This window comes from Choloepus didactylus, chromosome 5 (assembly GCF_015220235.1).
Source record: "Choloepus didactylus isolate mChoDid1 chromosome 5, mChoDid1.pri, whole genome shotgun sequence".
Classification (NCBI taxonomy): domain Eukaryota; kingdom Metazoa; phylum Chordata; class Mammalia; order Pilosa; family Megalonychidae; genus Choloepus; species Choloepus didactylus.
In genome coordinates this window covers 57138946-57156554 of record NC_051311.1, presented here as the reverse complement: position 1 = coordinate 57156554, position 17609 = coordinate 57138946, and the positions used below count along the sequence as shown (strand labels likewise).

At 39.8% G+C, this 17609-nt stretch overlaps 1 pseudogene; it reads left to right on the top strand.

Annotated features, from left to right (window-relative positions):
* The first annotated feature begins 932 nt into the window (after positions 1-932).
* LOC119535306 lies at positions 933-16955 on the top strand (annotated as a pseudogene).
* The last annotated feature ends 654 nt before the right edge of the window (positions 16956-17609 follow it).

The following is a 17609-nucleotide window of genomic DNA, read 5'->3' as shown; positions in this document are numbered from 1 at the left end:
GGAAGGCCAAAGGAAAAGGATGTGAAAGCCATAGGGCGAGGACAGAGGGCCTTAGCCCCAGCCATGGTGCGGGATGGGACTTAACTCATGAACTCTCCTACTGGGGGCCTGGATCCAGTGTGTCAATATTTATTCATGTGTTTTTGTGAGATGAGGTTTGGATGGCAAGCATCATTGAGAGAACAGTCAATATTAACCTTCCTGATAGACACTGGAGAATTACAAATGGAAGAGAAAAACTATAAACTTAAAAAAAAAAAAGAAGAAGAAAGTTTTGCTTTTAGCACAGCTGCTCAATAAATTCTTTCAGATAATAATAGCTACTATTCTTTGAGTGCCCTCCTTGCATCAGGCACTTCAAATGCATTAGTTTTCTCCTTACAACATCCTGCAAAGCCACTACCTATATTACTTCTCCCATTCTTCAGAGGGAAGAAACTAGAGATTTGGTGATACTAATTTGCCCAAGGGCAAAAAGTTACTAAATGACAGAGACAGGATTTGCGAGAGGTCTGATTTCAAAACCCAAGCTCATTCTACTGCTCCAGTGGGTTTAAAGAATGTTTGTTTTATGAAGATGGTGATGATGGTGTGCCAGCGATATTAATTTCAATATTTTACATGAACAATTGGAATTTGTCTTAATAAATAACAAAGTGTCACAATTCTTAAACTTCATATAGCACAATTCACTTTTTAAATCAATAAGACTCACTCTGTCACTGTGCATCTAAAAAGAATCTCCAGGTGTTTGTGTCTTGGAGGGAAGCAAATAGCTGGACTTGAGACCATGGCCTTCCCAGCCCAGACTGTACTGCCCACCCCTTACCAGCCTCTATTCATCCTTCCCCTCAACCCTTCTGTAGTGGACTAACAGCTTCGAGGATGCTTGGTGACAGCGGTAATGTCCTCGTGAGCACAGGTGGGTACGGATGAGACCCATCCCCATGCAGCAGGTAATTCTTAAGTATCTCTCACATGTGTTAGGTGAATTTTATTAAGTTAAGACCCTGAATTCCACTTACGTAAGCTTGGTCTTCCTGGTGGGCTGGTCGTGTAGAATGTGGAAGGGTAAGAGCATGGGGCTATTCACAACTTTTTTAAAGATTGGGGGAAATAAAAGTTGTGACAAATGGTGTTTGTGTTCACCCATAAATACATCAAATGTCAGCATGATCACTGGATATATTGAGGCTCCAGGTATTGTAATAGTAGTCAAATGGAGAGATTGACCAAGTGAAAGCATGAAAATATTTCTGAAAAGGGCCCCATATCTAGATAAGTGTTTCGGTGTATGTGTTTGGAAAAATAAAATGATCTCGGAGAATGAGTGGAGAGAACAGCTCCAAGCCCAACTCTAAACCCAGTAAACATAAAGCCGAAAGGGGGTAAGGAAAGGAAAGTCAGATGTGGGCTGATAATAGTTTTTCTAATTTCCTTCTCTACATATTTAGAAGAAATGGTTTTATATTCATTCACCTTTTATATTCATTCAGTCAGTAAAAAAAGCAAAAATAAACAAACAAACAAAAACAAAAAACAAAAACCCCCAAACAAAATCAAATTCATAAAAGCCAATATTTATTATGCAAAGTCTAGAGCTAGGTTTTGCAAAAGACACAAAATAAAGAGGAAATTGCCACTGCTCTTGAGAAACTGTCTTGTATGAAAGACAAGAACTTGCCCTAAGAGATAGCTACATGGTAAAGGCCCTGAGAATGTTATAAGTTGAGAGAGGAGGTGCGTAGTGACAGTTTCTCCTGGGCTTTAAGAGATGAGGTGGAGTTTCATACGTAGAGGCGAGTGGAGGACATAGCATTTCAAATGAAGAAGCAGCATGTGGAAACATGTAGATCTTCAGCTCTTAGCACTGACTTAGTGTTTGTCATTCCCCAAAATGCTGATATTTTATTCATCGTGGATTTTTTCCATTAATTTTGACGTATAAAATATTGCACTAAAATCTTTATCTTGACTACTGAATTTTTTGGCGCCCCCTTAAATTTGCGCCAAGGGAAGTGCCTCGCTTGCCTCACCCTAGTCTTGGCCATGCCTCGGAGGATCAAAATGAAAAGAACTGGTCCAGAGCAGAGGGTTATTCACACAGCACAGTCATTATCTACACTACAGTAATTTGTCACTGCCATGACCCAAACAGTGAATACACGCAAACAGGTACGAAAGGCTGTGTGATCTGCCACAATTCCCAGCCGCTCCAGCAATGCCTCCACTCCTTTTGCTGTCACTCAAGGAATCCTAGGAGAAAGCAGGTGACTGAGGAAGGCATTCTAACAGATAACTTTGAAACCACTCTAATTTGTAGGAAATGAACTCTTCTTTATTACTAGAAACCAATACGTGACACTCCTCTCTGCTATTGGGGTGCGTGAAGCTATCAGGGCTCTGTGACTGAGAACATCTGAAGCCTGTGACTTCTTACGGAGTGAGGGGACTGAGGATGCTTGGTGGCAAGAGGGGACACTTAGTGCAACAGTGCAGGGGAATGAGCCTCATGGTATAAATAAATTCAGGCTTAGGAATAGGTTACTGATGAGATAAGGGGTCTCCTTATTTATCTGAGGCTTTAGATTTTTGTGGGAGCAAGGGTGGTGAAGTTCAGTGAACCAGTTACAAAATCAAAATATCGTCCACTACAGAATTGCTAACACACGTTCTGGGATTTTGAAGCAGGTCATGGAGCAGCTTGCCATTTCCCATCAGCATGGGCATGGATGAAACATTGACATCTTCCTGGCTCCCAGCTCCTGGTTTTCATCCTCAGTGGCCAATCTCATCCCTTTAAAGAAGTGTTCTAATCTAGTGAGCACCTCTTGGAAACTGCAAGGGTCATTGCTACCTTTAAAATTGTGAGGTTACTCTGCTAAGCAAATCTACAAGAAGAAGAAATCTTGGTTCTCTGTGCACAGGAAAAACACATGTGGTATTAGCAAGCTTGGTATCTTTATTTAAAAGGTGCAGTAATTCAGTTATTCAACTGAATAACTTCAAAGATTCATGCATCTATCCAACAGATTTTACTGCAACAGGTACTGATGTAGGTTCTGGGATCACGGAGATGAACAGGACAAAGTCTCTGACCATATGAGGCTTCCTTTCTGGAGGGAGAGACAGATAATAAACATATAAAAAACACAAGTGACTGTCATCTCAGGCCAGATAATGGTAATTATATGATGAAAAACAAAGATCTTAAGGATAGAGAGCCAGGAGGGCAGGGCTGACTGCTTTAACAAGGTGGCCTTTGAGCAGACACTGGAATGCAGTGGGAGAATGAACCATACACATAACTGGGGGTGAGGGGGAGGTAAGGAAGAGAAGGGGCAGTGAGAAGCAAGGAGCCTGTGTGAGTGGAGCAGAGAGAGTGAGATGAGAGTTCATAGGAAATGGAGTTGGAGGTAAAACAGGAGAGGCAGCCAAAGGATCAGATCATGTAGAGTCTTGAAAGCCCTTTACATAAAGCTTCAGTTTTATTCTAAATGTGAAAGGAAACCACTGGAAGTTTTTTTTTTTTTTTTTTTAATACAGTTTTATTGAGATATATTCACATACCATATAATCATCCATTGTGTACAATCAGTTGTTCATAGTTCCATCATATAGTTGTGCATTCATCATCACAATCAGTTTTTGAACATTTTTCACACTCCAAAAAGAATAAAAATAAGAATAAAAATAAAAATAACAAAGAACACCCATAGCATTCCATCCCCCCCATTCCACCCATTTTTTCATTTAGTTTTTATCCCCATTTTTCTACTCATCTGTCCATACACTGGAAAAAGGGAGTGTGAGCCCTATGGTTTTCATAATCACATAGTCACCCCATGTAAGCTACATAGTTATGCAATCTTCAAGAATCAAGCCTACTGGTTTGCATTTCCACAGTTTCAGGTATTTCCTTCTAGCCATTCCAATACACTAAAAATGAAATCAGAATCTCTATATAGCATATAAGAATGCCCCCCAGAGTGACCTCTCAACTCCACTTGGAATCTCTCAGCCACTGAAACTTTATTTTGTTTCATTTCACTTCCCCCTTTTGGTCAAGAAGATGTTTTCAATCCCAAACTCCTGGGTCTAGGCTCATGCCTGGGAGTAATGTACCACATCACCAGGGAGATTTACACTCCTGGGAGTCATGTCCCACATAGTAGGGAGGGCAGTGAGTTCATCTTCCAAGTGGGCTTCAAGAGACAGAGAGAGAGGACACATCTGAGCAACAAAGAGCTTCTCTGGGGGTGACTCTAAGGCACAATTATAAGTAGATTTAGCCTCTCCTTTGCAGTAACAAGCTCAATGGAAGGTTTTTAACAGGGAGTGTCTTGATCTGATTTAAAATTTAGAGTGATTGCTCTTGCTGCTGAGTGCAGAATAGACTCAGTAGTGTGAGCAGGTAAGAGGAGAGTAGTTAGCAGCTTATTGCAGTAGTCTAGGAGAGAGATGATGGTGTCTTGGCCTAGGATGCTGTCCACATTGGGTTCTCTGGGAAGCAGACACTGAGATGCCATTTAGCATGCAGGATGCTTATTCAGGAGGACCTATGGGATTAACACCTGTGAAAGAGAAGAGAATGGAGCAGAATTGGGCAGAGGGGGATGTCAGGCTGTGATGAGGACCCAATAGTCTTAGCAGACCCTACAGGGAGCTCTGATGCTAGAGTGGCCTTTCAGAGTCATCTGCAGTTGCACCCACATGGTCAGGCATTCATACCTTCTGCAGCTAAGGTAATATCTGAAGCCTATGTACCAACAGCACTTCCAGCAGCTGGGGCTAAAAGTCCTTTTCCGAAGTAGCCACTGCTGTTAGTTCGTGGGATGAACTGCAGCCACTGCCACTGTAGTTGGTCTCAGGGCCACATAGTACTCATCCTCTCCCTCTTCCAGCATGCAATCTAAATTCCCCTCACCCCCAGCTATCATTCATAAAGTCTTGGGGGATTCTCTGATGTTACTATGGTCCAGATAACTTTGAACTATGACAAAGGGCAAGAAAGTTTACTTAGGCCTAGAGTAAAACTGTCAATACATATTATTTTCTGTCCATCTGAATGCAAACTGTCTCTGATCCTTTTACTGATAGGAAGAGAAAAGAATGCATTTGCTAGCTAAAAGCAAACACAAATAGTAACTATTGAGATAGACCATAGCATCTGTTTTAGTTTCCTAGGCTGATTAAAGAGATACTATGAAATGGGTTAGAGTAAATAATGGGAATTTATTAGCTTAAAGTTTGAGGCTGAGAAAACTGTCCAAATCAAGGCATCATCAAGGCGATGCTTTTCTCCTGAAGACTGGCTGCTGCCGATCCTTTGTTCCTCTGCCACATGGCAAGGCACATGGCAGTGTCTGCTGGTCTCTCCCTTCTCTTCTGGGTTTCACTGCTTTCAGTTTCTTGCTTTTGTGGTGCTCTCTCTTTGTAATCATTCCACTTATAAAGGACTCCAGTAATAGGATTAAGACCCATCCTGAATGAGGCGGGTCACATCTTAACTGAAGTAACCTCATCAAAAGGTCCTACTTACAATGGATTCACACCCACAGGAATGGATTAGATTTAAGAATATGTTTTTCTGGGGTACATACAGCTTCAGAACACCACAGGATCTAAGCTGGATAAAGAGGAAAACTAGAACAAGAGGAGGTTGATTGTCAGGGGAAGGTAGTGATGGACAGTGAAATAAGATAAGGGTGGTGAATCAGAGGTTTTAATGGTGTTAAAGAATTGATGAAGTATGAATACTGGAGGAAATAATATGAAAAGGTAAGGTCTTGGTCAGAATATGATGCTTAAATTTGAGATTTAATGGTAGTGAATTTATTGCTAAATTCAGTAAAGAGAGGAAAAATTCATAACAATTGAGGGGGCCAATTAACTGAGATATCACAGCCATCAAGAATTATATGGATATCGAAAGTCACCAAGAATGATTACAGTGGTGGTAGTGGAAATGTGGTAAAATCTGTATTGATTGAGGAAGATGGACCCTGAAGTCAGTAAAAGATATAGCGGGGAGTATAGTTGGATACCATGTACTTCAAAGTATCTGGGATGTCAGGGAAGGAGGGAAGAAATAGACTGAGAGCTGTGACAAGTGCCCAAGGGGTTCTCTACACACTTCTAGGCTCATTGGTATGAAGACTGAAGGAGAGAAAACAGATGCCTCCTAAGAGAGCTGCAGGGGAATCAAGCCCTCCAGGGAGCACATGCTTTCAGTTAAAGCAAGAATGTCAAATGTAGATTCAGAGATGGGATGGAGGATAAAAGATAAAAGACTTTGGCAATGAAGATTATTGACGGTGGTCTGTTGGTAAATATTTAATAACCAGTTCTCTGGGGGAAGAAAATACCTGGTTTTTAGCATCTGCCAGTTTTGGTAGGGTAAATACTCCTACATGGTCTATTTCAGTCTACCCAACCTCCAGGGCCCACATTAGGGTGAAATAAATGAGTTATTCACTTTAGGTACAAGGTTTAATGGAGCACAAAAAAACTCAGCAATCATGATAGATAATATTTTAATGCAATATCAAAAACATAAAAATCCGTGATGAGCAAAAGTTCAAAATTTTAAATGAAAACAGGCTGCTGTTTGTTTTACAACTTTGCATTATTGCACCATGGTAACAGTTATTTCCAATCAGCCCTTGGTTCCAGCCTGCTTTACTATTGAGTCCCCTGCCTGCCAGGTGGGTTTATGAGAGTTGACAATGGCATGTGATCAGATTGGATTAGGCAATGCAGAGCTTTACATAGAGTCATTTTTCTTGTAGTTTTTTTTAACTTTTTACACTTGACTCATAATATGAGAGGAAATTAGATAGGGGTGCACATTTTTCCCGTTGCCCTAGGTTCTGAAACGGCTCTGTAGGGCATTGCCGACCTCACTGCATGTGGAGTTGAGAAGAGGTGAGTCTGATTGGCTCTTTACTAGACTGTGCCAGTGGAATCCAGCTCACTGCTGAGTGATGACGGTCTTTTTAGAACACATAACCCTGTGCACAGCTTTAGTTTTCAGGGATATAGCATGGCTTCAGGGAACCTACATTCTAGTGGGTGTTGGAGACAGATAAACATTAAATAAAGGAATAAATCCATTAAACAAATGAACACAATGATTTCATATAGTGATACAAACACTGCAATAGTTAAAACAGGATAATGGGGTGGTGAGTGCCTGTGGTGGGGGAGGAACTACGTTAGCCTCTGATGAGTCTGCACATTTCATTATAAATTTCAAGTACTCTGCGAAAAGCCTGAAAGAAGTCTTGTCTACTGCTGTGAGTCATCAGTTTCAACAGAATCAGGGCTTTGAATCACCATTTTTCAAGAAGTTTTTGTCAAGAAATGGGAGCAAATGCCCAAGAAACTCACTGATCTTGCAGAGGTCTTCTTGAGGCACATAATTGAATTTCAGACAGTTTTCTCTTTTGTTGAAAGAAAGGAAAACACATGGTCAAAACAATTTGCAAAGCTTGAACATTTATGACCATGAGTCATAAAACACTGTAAATATTATTTATATTTATTTTATGAAAGAAATACATTTCCAATGCAATGAAAATCTGTCACAAACACAATTTGGAGTGTATGCTTTTATGTACATTTTCCAGGGAGGAGTTCAAAGTTTTCATTCAGATCCACAAATGAGCACTTGACCCCATAATGGTTAAGAATCACTCATATATTATCAGGGAACGGCCATCATAAAACATAAATGACAAAAATATACACTATAAATCCATTGACTGCAACATGACTACATATATACATATGTATATATGTAACACATTATGTATACATATATGGCAAAATGCTTAGATAACATACCTATAAAAAAGTTGTGCAGTAAGACTGTCAATAAATCTCTAGTACCACTCAGAGGAAAATGTTTTATGAAACTATATTATTATTTCTGTTTATTAATGGAGAAATATCCCTCATAAGCCTTTTAGGACCTGCTTTGGTTTGCTATAGCTACTGATGCAATATACCAGAAATGGGTTGGCTTTTACAAAGGGGGTTTAATTAGCTTCCAATTTTACAATTCCAAGGCCATGAAAATGTCCAAATTAAGGCACCAACAAGAGGATACCTTCTCTGAAGAAAGGTTGCTGGCATGTGGGGCACTTCTGTCACATGGCTAGTGTCTGCTAGTCCTTCTCTCCAGGTTCTGTTGCTCTCAGCTTCTGATCCCAGTGGTTTTCTCTTTAAGTGTCTCTGGGTTTGTCCTCTTTTAGCATCTCTTGGGTGTTTCTCTCTAAACTCTCTCTCTTGGTGTTTCTGCCTTTTATTCTCTCATAAAGCGCTGCTGTAAAAGATTAACACCCACCTTGAATTGGATGGGTCACATCTCAATTGAAACAATCTAATCAAAAGCTTCCACCTACAATAGGTCTGTACCCACAGGGATGGATTAAAGAACATGGCATTTTCTGGGATACATAATAGATCGAAACCAGCATAGGACCTAAAATTATAGCCGAAAAACTTTTCTAATTCCATGCTAACCAAGCAAAGGGAATTGAGTTTTCTAATAGAACATTTTTTGATACATCTACTAACCAGTAAAACATCTTTGCCCCTTCTTCCATTTTGCTGCCTGAAATATGGATATAATGGCTGGGGCTCAAGCAGGTAACTGGAATCATGAAACAACACAGATAAAACGGGAGGATAGAAGGAGCTTGGATTCTTTAAATGGTGAGGCTGCCATATCAGACCTGAACTGCTCTCCCCCATCTTCTTTTTTGTGACTGGAAAAAATAAACTTCCCTCTTTCCTCTTTGTTGCTTACAGCTGGGACATAACTCAAATGTCTGTAAGCACTTAGACAAGCGTGTTTAGACAAACATGCTTTTTGCACAGATGATCTCATCTCTGCATCATAATCATGCAAAGAGGTAAGTATTGTCTGCCACTGTTATAGATGAGGAAACCAAGACCTAAATGAGTTAAGTCCCACAGTTAGGATTCAAGTGCAGGCAGTCTGGCTCTAGAAACAGTGTTTTTATTCAGTACTAGGCAATATTCCAAGCACTTAACAAGCATTAATAAGGAAACTTAGAGATAGTCTCCCAATTTATAAAAGAGGAAATAAAGGCCTGGAAAGTTTAAAAAGTACCCAAGATCACAGCAAGTAAGGTGCATTCAGAGTCTAAACCAGGATTTCCAACTCTGGAGCTCACTCAACTTTGCTACACAATCCTATCTTTTTTTGGAGGCAGAAATGAACTCTGTGTCCGTAAGCCATTATCTGGCATTATAATACACACACACACACACACACACACACCTTCTGTTGGTTTTGTTTCTCTAGAGAACCCTGACTAATACAGATTTTTGGTACTGGGAAGTGTGGTGCTGCTGTAACAAATAGCTAACAATGGGGTGGTGGCTTTGGAATTGGTCAATGGGTAGAGGCTGGAAGAATTTTGAGGCACTTGATAGAAAAAGTGATAGAATAAGTCTAGATTGGTTTGAAGACACTGTTGTTAGACATTAAAGGTGCTTCTGGGAGGCCTTAGCAGGAAATGATGAATACAGGAAATGGGGATGAAAATGTGTCTGAACAACCATTTGCTTAAGAGATGATGTGTATGACTCACAGATCCAATTAACCATCTTGGAGGAAGCCAGGTATGGAGATGCAATTATCCAGGCAAGATCTGTAGAAGACAGTTTTGTCTGATAGCTTAGACTCCTGTGAATTTCATGTAATAGCAACAAGATTTTTGAGAATTTTATATCTGCAGAAACACTGCCACCCTGGACTAAATGGGACAGAGAAGTGGTGAGATGAAGGAAAAGTGACTCCAAGGGCAGAGCTATGAACAGCAAGTCTGGGCTGAAGGGCTCTCCTCAGCCCAGGAGAGAGGGGCCACCATCGTGGTGTTCAGGGAGGGTGTCAGAGAGGATGGAACTGCTGGTCCAGCTGGCCTGGAGGACAAAGCTTCAAGCCAGATGACTCTCAAACTTTGAAATCTAATGGAATTTGCCCCACTGAATTTCAGCCTTGCTTGGGACCTGTGACCCCTTTTATCTTCCAATTTCTCCCTTCTGGAATGGGATTGTCTATCCTATGCCTCTCCCACCATTGTAATTTTTTTTTTTTTTTTTTTAGATCGTTACTGGACGTTTTAACACTTACTGCTGTTCCTGGTAGAACATCCGATACCACAAGAATAGTGATTAAAGGCACCATCTCATTTTTTCCAAACTAGTGTCCTGCAGAATACTTCACACAGTATTAGGTAGGCATTATCATATGTGTTATCAAGAGTGTTTGGGAAATATTAACATGGAGTAAATCGTTTCTGAGCAGTAGGGGAGAGCTTTTGTTTTTCAGGTAGGTAATTACAAAACCCTTCCTTCTCACTGAGTGGCAGAAAAGAGAAGGTATGATATTGAAGGAGACTTAAAAAGTAATTCTCTCTTGATGATAACAAATATGTACAAAGGTTGCTAAAATAATAAAAATGATATCAATTTGAGGATCAAAATCTGATAAATCTCTAAGGCAGCATAATGCAATGATTAAACACATGAGTATGAGAGTGAGGTTGTCAATCTCTATATACCTGTTTCCTCATCTCTAAATACCTACTCACTATATTTTGTGTGAATTAAATGAGTTACTACATGAAAAGTGCTTAGAAGTGGCAAGCATTCTAAATTAGTTACTGTAGAGCAGCTATAGTCTAAAATCTATTATTTTATCAACTTCCAAGAGAAACTAAGAACTTTCTATATTTCTTTTACCAGTTGAGTTTTAAAAAAAAAGTGACCAGTCCAGAAAGAACCACCATGGGACACAGGAGAGGACTGGCAACTGACACTACAGGAAACCTCGGGCCAAGGATTCTAATCAGAACCAGGGTACAGGGTTCCTTAATACTATATTGAAGGATTTGTAGTTAGCCACAATCTAGTTATAACTAATAATATAATTTCCATATTTTAATGTATAATTATTTTTATGTTCTCTAAGTCATATCCCCTTCACAAAGCATTGAGACATTCTGTACCTGGGGACAACCACATACATTTGAATGGCCATCATGTCTCCCAGGCCATGTCAATAGGCTCTAAGTAATTTCTCTAATTTCATATTAATTTACTTGAATGATGTGTGAGATGATCCTTTTCTTTCCTAATAAGGTAATTACTTGTTCTTTAGTTTCGAGCATTGTTTGACCACTACCATGCACTTTAAAAAAATTTTTTTAATTCAGTTCTATTGAGATATATTCACATACCATACAATCATCCATGGTGTACAATTAACTGTTCACAGTACCATCATATAGTTGTGCGTTCATCACCCCAATCTATTTTTTGAACATTTTCCTTATACCAGAAAAAGTAAAAATAGGAATAAAAAATAAAAGTAAAAAAGAACACCCAAATAACTCCCCTCCTCCCACCCTATTTTTCATTTCATTTTTGTTCCTGTTTTTCTACTCATCCATCCATAAACTGGATAAAGAGAGTGTGATCCATAAGGCTTTCACAATCACACTGTCACCCCTTGTAAGCTACATTGCTATACAATCATCTTCAAGATTCAAAGCTACTGGGTTGCTGTTTGATTGTTTCAGGTATTTACTTCTAGCTATTCAGCACATTAAAACCTAAAGAGAGTTATCTATACAGTGCATAAGATGCCCACCAGAGTGACCTCTCAGCTCCATTTGGAATCTCTCAGCCACTGAACCTTTATTTTGTTTCATTTCATATCCCCCTTTTGGCCAAGATGTTCTCAATCCCACGATGTTGGGTCCAGATTCATCCTTGGGAGTCATATCCTGTGTTGCCAGGAGATTTACACCTGCCACATTGGGTTAGATAGAGAGAGGGCCACATCTGAACAACAAAGAGGTACTCAGGGGGAGACTCTTAGGCACAATTATAAGCAGATTTAGCCTCTCCTTCGCAGTGAGGGGCTTCATAAGGGCAATTCCCGTGATAGAGGGCTCAGCACATCAAATCACCAGTCCTCAATGTTTGTGAGAACATCAGCAACAATCCAGGTGAGGAAGCCCAACACCCCCACATTTTCCCCCAGCTCCTCAGGGAGGCCCCAAATATATATTTTTATTCTCTGCCCAAATTATTTTGGGATGTGTTGCTATTTCACACTAACCTTTACAAACCTACCAGGTCTCACTTACTATTCAAAGTTCCATGTAATTATGGTATTTGAACAAACTGTATGAATTAAATTGTTTAGGAAATATAGATCCTGCACCAACTAAACATCTCTTCCCTTGGTCTCACACGGAAGTTGAAGTTTTAAAACACAGTCAGTATTGTCCTTCACCTTTGTAATTTGAAAGCAGGTGACTTGTATTTTAGGTTTCACATGTCCACTGTTGGAGAGGAATCTTATCCTGGGATGAACCAATTCCACGACTGATTTAGATGAGATTTTAGATCTCACATGTCCACAGATGGAGAGGAATCTTGCCCCAGGATAAACTGAGCCCATAACTGATTTAAATGAGATTTTGAACTTAGAATTTTTACTGAAATGGCTTAAGACTTTTGGGATTTGGAGATGGGAAGGAGGTATTTCGCATGTGGGAAGGACATGGCTTTTTGGGGATCCAGAGGCCAAATTTTTATATATTGAGTTGTGTCGCCCTAAAAGACATGTTCCAGTCCTAATCCCCTTGACCTGTGAATGTGGACTAATTTATAAATAGGATCTTTTGGGGATGTTATTAGTTAAGATAAAGCCAAACTGGATTACAGTGGTCCCCAAGCTAACATGACTAAAGTCCTTATAAGGAGAGGAAATTTGGACAGCAACATAGATGTTGGATACGGGGACAGAGAGAGCGAGACGGCCATGTGACAGAGGCAGAGATTGAGTTATATCATGGATGGCCGGCAAGCCACTGCCAAAACCCTACAGACCTGGGAGGAAGCATGGCCCTGCTGACAGGAGTTTGGACTTCTAGCCTCTGTAAGTGTGAGACAATAAGTTCTTGTTTAAGCCCACTGGTCTCTGTGGTATTTTGTTACAGCAGTGCTGGCAAACTAAGACAGAAGGGGTTGCTCTTCCTTCTTGAGTTGAAAATAAATTGAGCAATAGACCCAAGCATCAGCCATATGAAGATCAAAATATCAGCTTTGTTTCCTACAAAGCTGAATAGGAGAATATGGCCCAATCTTTGCACACAGTCTGGCTCCATAACTTCCCCCTAAATTGACTGTGCCCACCAGTGTCAGGCAAAACAGGACCACTGTGTCTGTCTGCAGAGGCAGGTCATTTACATGGTGGAAAATGTGTGCAACCTGAAGACAGGATTCTTTCTCTGAAAGAGGCTCAGAAGAGCCTGTGTCAGCTGTGTACACTTGTTTTTCCTGAATTCACCCAATATGTAATTCCACCACCCTTAGGAAAGAGTGAGGGAGTGGAGAAAGGAAGTTAATGTCACCTTTTAAAGATTTCCCAAGAGCAGAATGGGGCAAGGTAGAATCTAAAGAAATAGAGCAAAGAGGTCCTCCTGAAGTGACTGATTTGAAAGGTAATATGCTAAGTGCTTTATTTGGCAAGGTGACAAGTAGTGAGGTGGTCTGACTCCAGGGACCCCATACAGAGTCCCTACACTGCACAAGCATTTCAAGTCCATGAGGAAGAATGGCCACAAAGGACCAGCTTGGATCAGGTGGGTCCAAGCATCAAAGGAGTGTCACATACATGTCGTTGTTCATTCATAAGTACATACTATTTTCTCTACCTTCAAAGTGGGCATTGGGGCAAAGAGGTTCCAAAATGAAGGAGGGGAGATGGTGGTGTGGAATCACCTCCTCTGTGTAGACTATTTACATACACGTTTCATTCATCGTCTCAATAACCATGAGAGCTGGATATTGTTGCTATCTTACAGGAAAAGTTTTTAAGGCTCAGAGGGGTTAAGTAACTCACCCAAGACCATGTAGCACTAGTAAGGAGTGGAGCCAGGATTGAATAGCTTTAGAAAGCCCCTTCACTTTTCACTTGATCTCACTGCCAAAGAGAGAATTACCTCCCAAGAACTTGCACCGGCTTGGGATAGATGACAACACTAACTAATCTGCACCTTAAAATTTCTCAGTAGGAAGGGTTACCAAAAAAATCTTTGAGTATTCAAGAAGACTCTGCTACTTATTGCTTCTTTCGGTCAGAGATGAGTCTTCACAATCTTTCAAATTCTGGCAAGAGCTTTCTGTGATTTTACTACTAGGGGCAAATAAATGAGTTTGGGCTTCTAGGATTTTGTCAAAGTGTAAATGGAAGAAAGAGCTGGATTTTTGTATCTGTAAAAGTTACTGAGTCTCATTATAGTAAGACTCCTTACTTGCTTCATCTCTGTCCATTCTTAGATGACACAATCCCTAAGTCTCCTTCTGGCTCTAGATTTGATAAGATCTATAACTAGAGAAGGGCCATGATGAAAGAGCCATGCATTGGTGATGAGTCCAGAATTTCTTCCTTTTTCCGGCTCATCTATGTGTCCAGAACAGAAATGTGTTTCTCTTTCCAGTGAAGTGTTCAGACAGAGAGCTCACAGCTTTGTGATGGTCTTGAAAACCGAGTAGGAGAGAGAATACGTATCGGTCAGTCATAAATCTCCACAGCTTTTCTCCTTGATACATGTATCAAGAACTCATGTTTCACAGTACAGGTCCTGGTGGGCCAAGGAGGTTTCAGGAAGAGAAGCTCTATTGAGCTGGAAGAGGCAATAGGGATGGCTAAGAGCTGAGGATTAATAGAACTTTAGTTAAGAAAGTTAATAGAAAGTTAATAGAACTTTAGTGTGGACAGTAATTTGGTGTCCCTCTTTATTTTTAAAATATACCTAGAGCAATATTCAAGTAACTAGTGGTTTATTAATTTCATAAAGCATCATGTATTTAGGGGAAGATGGAAGCACACATATTGCCAGTATTTTGCTGGATGTTGTTCAAGCATTATCCCCTTTAATCCTCAAAAGAACCTGTAAAAATTGGCTGTAACACCCTTCTCACACACAAAAATCTTAGGCTCAGGAAGATTAATTAACCTAGGTATACAGGTGCAAAACCCATACTCCTTTCAATACACAATAATACATGCCAATAACTAATATTCTTAGAATTCAGAGAATTACAATGTTCTTTTTCTCATACATTGTCTTCTTAAGTCTTCTTAAGACTCCTTTGAGTTGGGCTTTATTATGCTCACTTTGAAGATGAAAAAGCCGAAGTTCAAAAATCATTACTTCTTACCATCAGTAAGGAGCAGAGTTGGAATTCAAAAGCAGGTTTTCTGACATCTAAACTCAAGCTCTTTCCAGTACACTACACCACCAAAATTTGGGACACATTCCTTTTTGTCCTAAGGAAGCAGTAGAACATTTGGGTTATGGCCCCATAGACAGAACAAAGCTGGTTGCCTGAAGGCAGGTCAGGGGTTTCATAAATCTACACAGTGGTGGCTAGCATCATTATCTTAAAAAAGAATCTTCAGATAAAATTGTAAATGGCAGCTCCATACTGCATTATTAAAGGAAACTAGAAACTTTGGCATCCCTCTCTAACCAATGACAGCAATGCTAAGGAAGATCACTAGGATTTTCCACCATATTCATTGCTTTTATGAGAGGCAGAATAACTGGACAATTGCTGTATTTGTAAAGTGTAGAAGCTTGCACCAATTCTGTATTTTCTTTTTCTTTCTTATTCTCACTATTTTCTATTTTTACACATCTCCTATAGCTCCTTCATAATCCCACTTGGCTAGTGCTTGACCAGCTAAGATTACATTTCACTGACAATAAAAGCAATACGGTGTGAAAGTGCAAGAGGGTGGGATGCAGAAGACTTGAGTTTGGATTCCAGCTTTGCATTTTACTAGCTAATATAATAGCAAGACAAATAAATTTGCAAATATTTAACTTTTTTGACTATAAAAATGGCACTTTCATATGGTTCAACTTAATAACGATAAAGTAAGCTTTGTAACTTTCAAGGCCATTATGTATTATGTATTCTCGTTATGTACATTTCATCGATGAAGAAACTGAGGCTTGGGGAGTTTACCCATGGTCTAGTGTGTGACTGAGCTGAGATTCAAACCAGGGATCTCTGGTTCCAGAGCCCAAACTTGCAAGGCCTCACTTCCCATTTATGACCCTAAGCAAGTCACTTCAGCAGAGAATCATCTCTTCAAATTATCTTACGCAAAAAGAATCTCAGGGCTTTCTTTTTTCCACCAGCTATTATCAAAGGAGAGAAACCTTGAAAACTGACGGAATTGATGACAAATAATGGAATAAAGATCAAATAGGGTCAAGTCTGACACATAAAAGAATAAAATTAAAGGATAAGTTCTTTGCTGTGTCTACTGCAAGAATGAAGATCGTTCTCAGCAACCTATCAACATTCCAGAAAATGTCAACATCATGCTGAAGGGATGCACAGTTATTGCAAAGGGCCCCAGAAAAACCCTGAGGGTCTTCAATCACATCAATGAAGAACTCAGTCTCTTTGGAAAGAAAAATGAGAGGCTTCAAGTTCACAAACGGTGGGGAAATAGAAACTGGCTACAGTTTGCATCATCTGTAGTTGCGTACAGAGCATGATCAGGGGTGTGACACTGGGCTTCCATTGTAAGATGAGGTCTGTGTGTGCTCACTTCCACATCAACATTGTTATACAGGGGAGTGGGTCTCTGGTTGAAATCCAAAATTTCCTGGGAGAAAATATATCTGCAGATGAGATCAGGCATTGCTTCAGGATGAAGTTCAGAAAGATGAGTTAACTTTTGAAGGAAATAGCATTGAACTTGTATCAAATTCAGCTGCTTGATTCAACAAGCCATAACAGTTGAAAACATGGATATCAGAAAAAACTTGGATGGTATCTTTGTCTCTGAAATAGGAACAATTTAGCAGTCTGATATATAAAATTTATGAGTTGTCCAGCTAAGGAAACAGCAAAATTCCAAATGATTCCTAAGACCTATTATGATATTTCAAAGACCTAATAAAATTCGTCTATTGATTTGAAAAAAAAAATTAAAGGGTGAAATCCAGACACATGTAACAATAGTAGATTATTACTAGTGAAAGTAATAATGATTAATATAATTGTGTAAGGCCTTCTGCTCTTAAGATTCCTTAAACTAATATATTTTGCTCCTTAATAAAAATAAATGTTTCGATCAACTATCTAGTATGTAAATTATTATGAACAATACAGGCAAATAGTGGATTCCTTTCTAGATCTTTATTTGGCTCCTCATTTCACCCAGATTGAAAGCTTCCCTGTCCATATAAGAAACGGAGGTGGGGACAAAGATTTCCCCTCTCCTTCCTTTGAAGACGGAATTTTAGGAGGCAATGGGTGTGATGGGAGATGCAGACCCTCGATCTCTATGGAAGAGTTTGCCTATTCTCCCTAGTATTCAAGGCTAGGATGATCCTAGTGAAGGTCTGCATTTTCCTTGGTCAGTTTATGGGCCCTTCCACTTGTAGGGTGGAAGTAGGGGGTGTAGAAAGTGAAAGGGCAAAGGGAAGCCCTCTTCCCAGTCCCATGTCTGTCACAGGTAAGGCAAAACA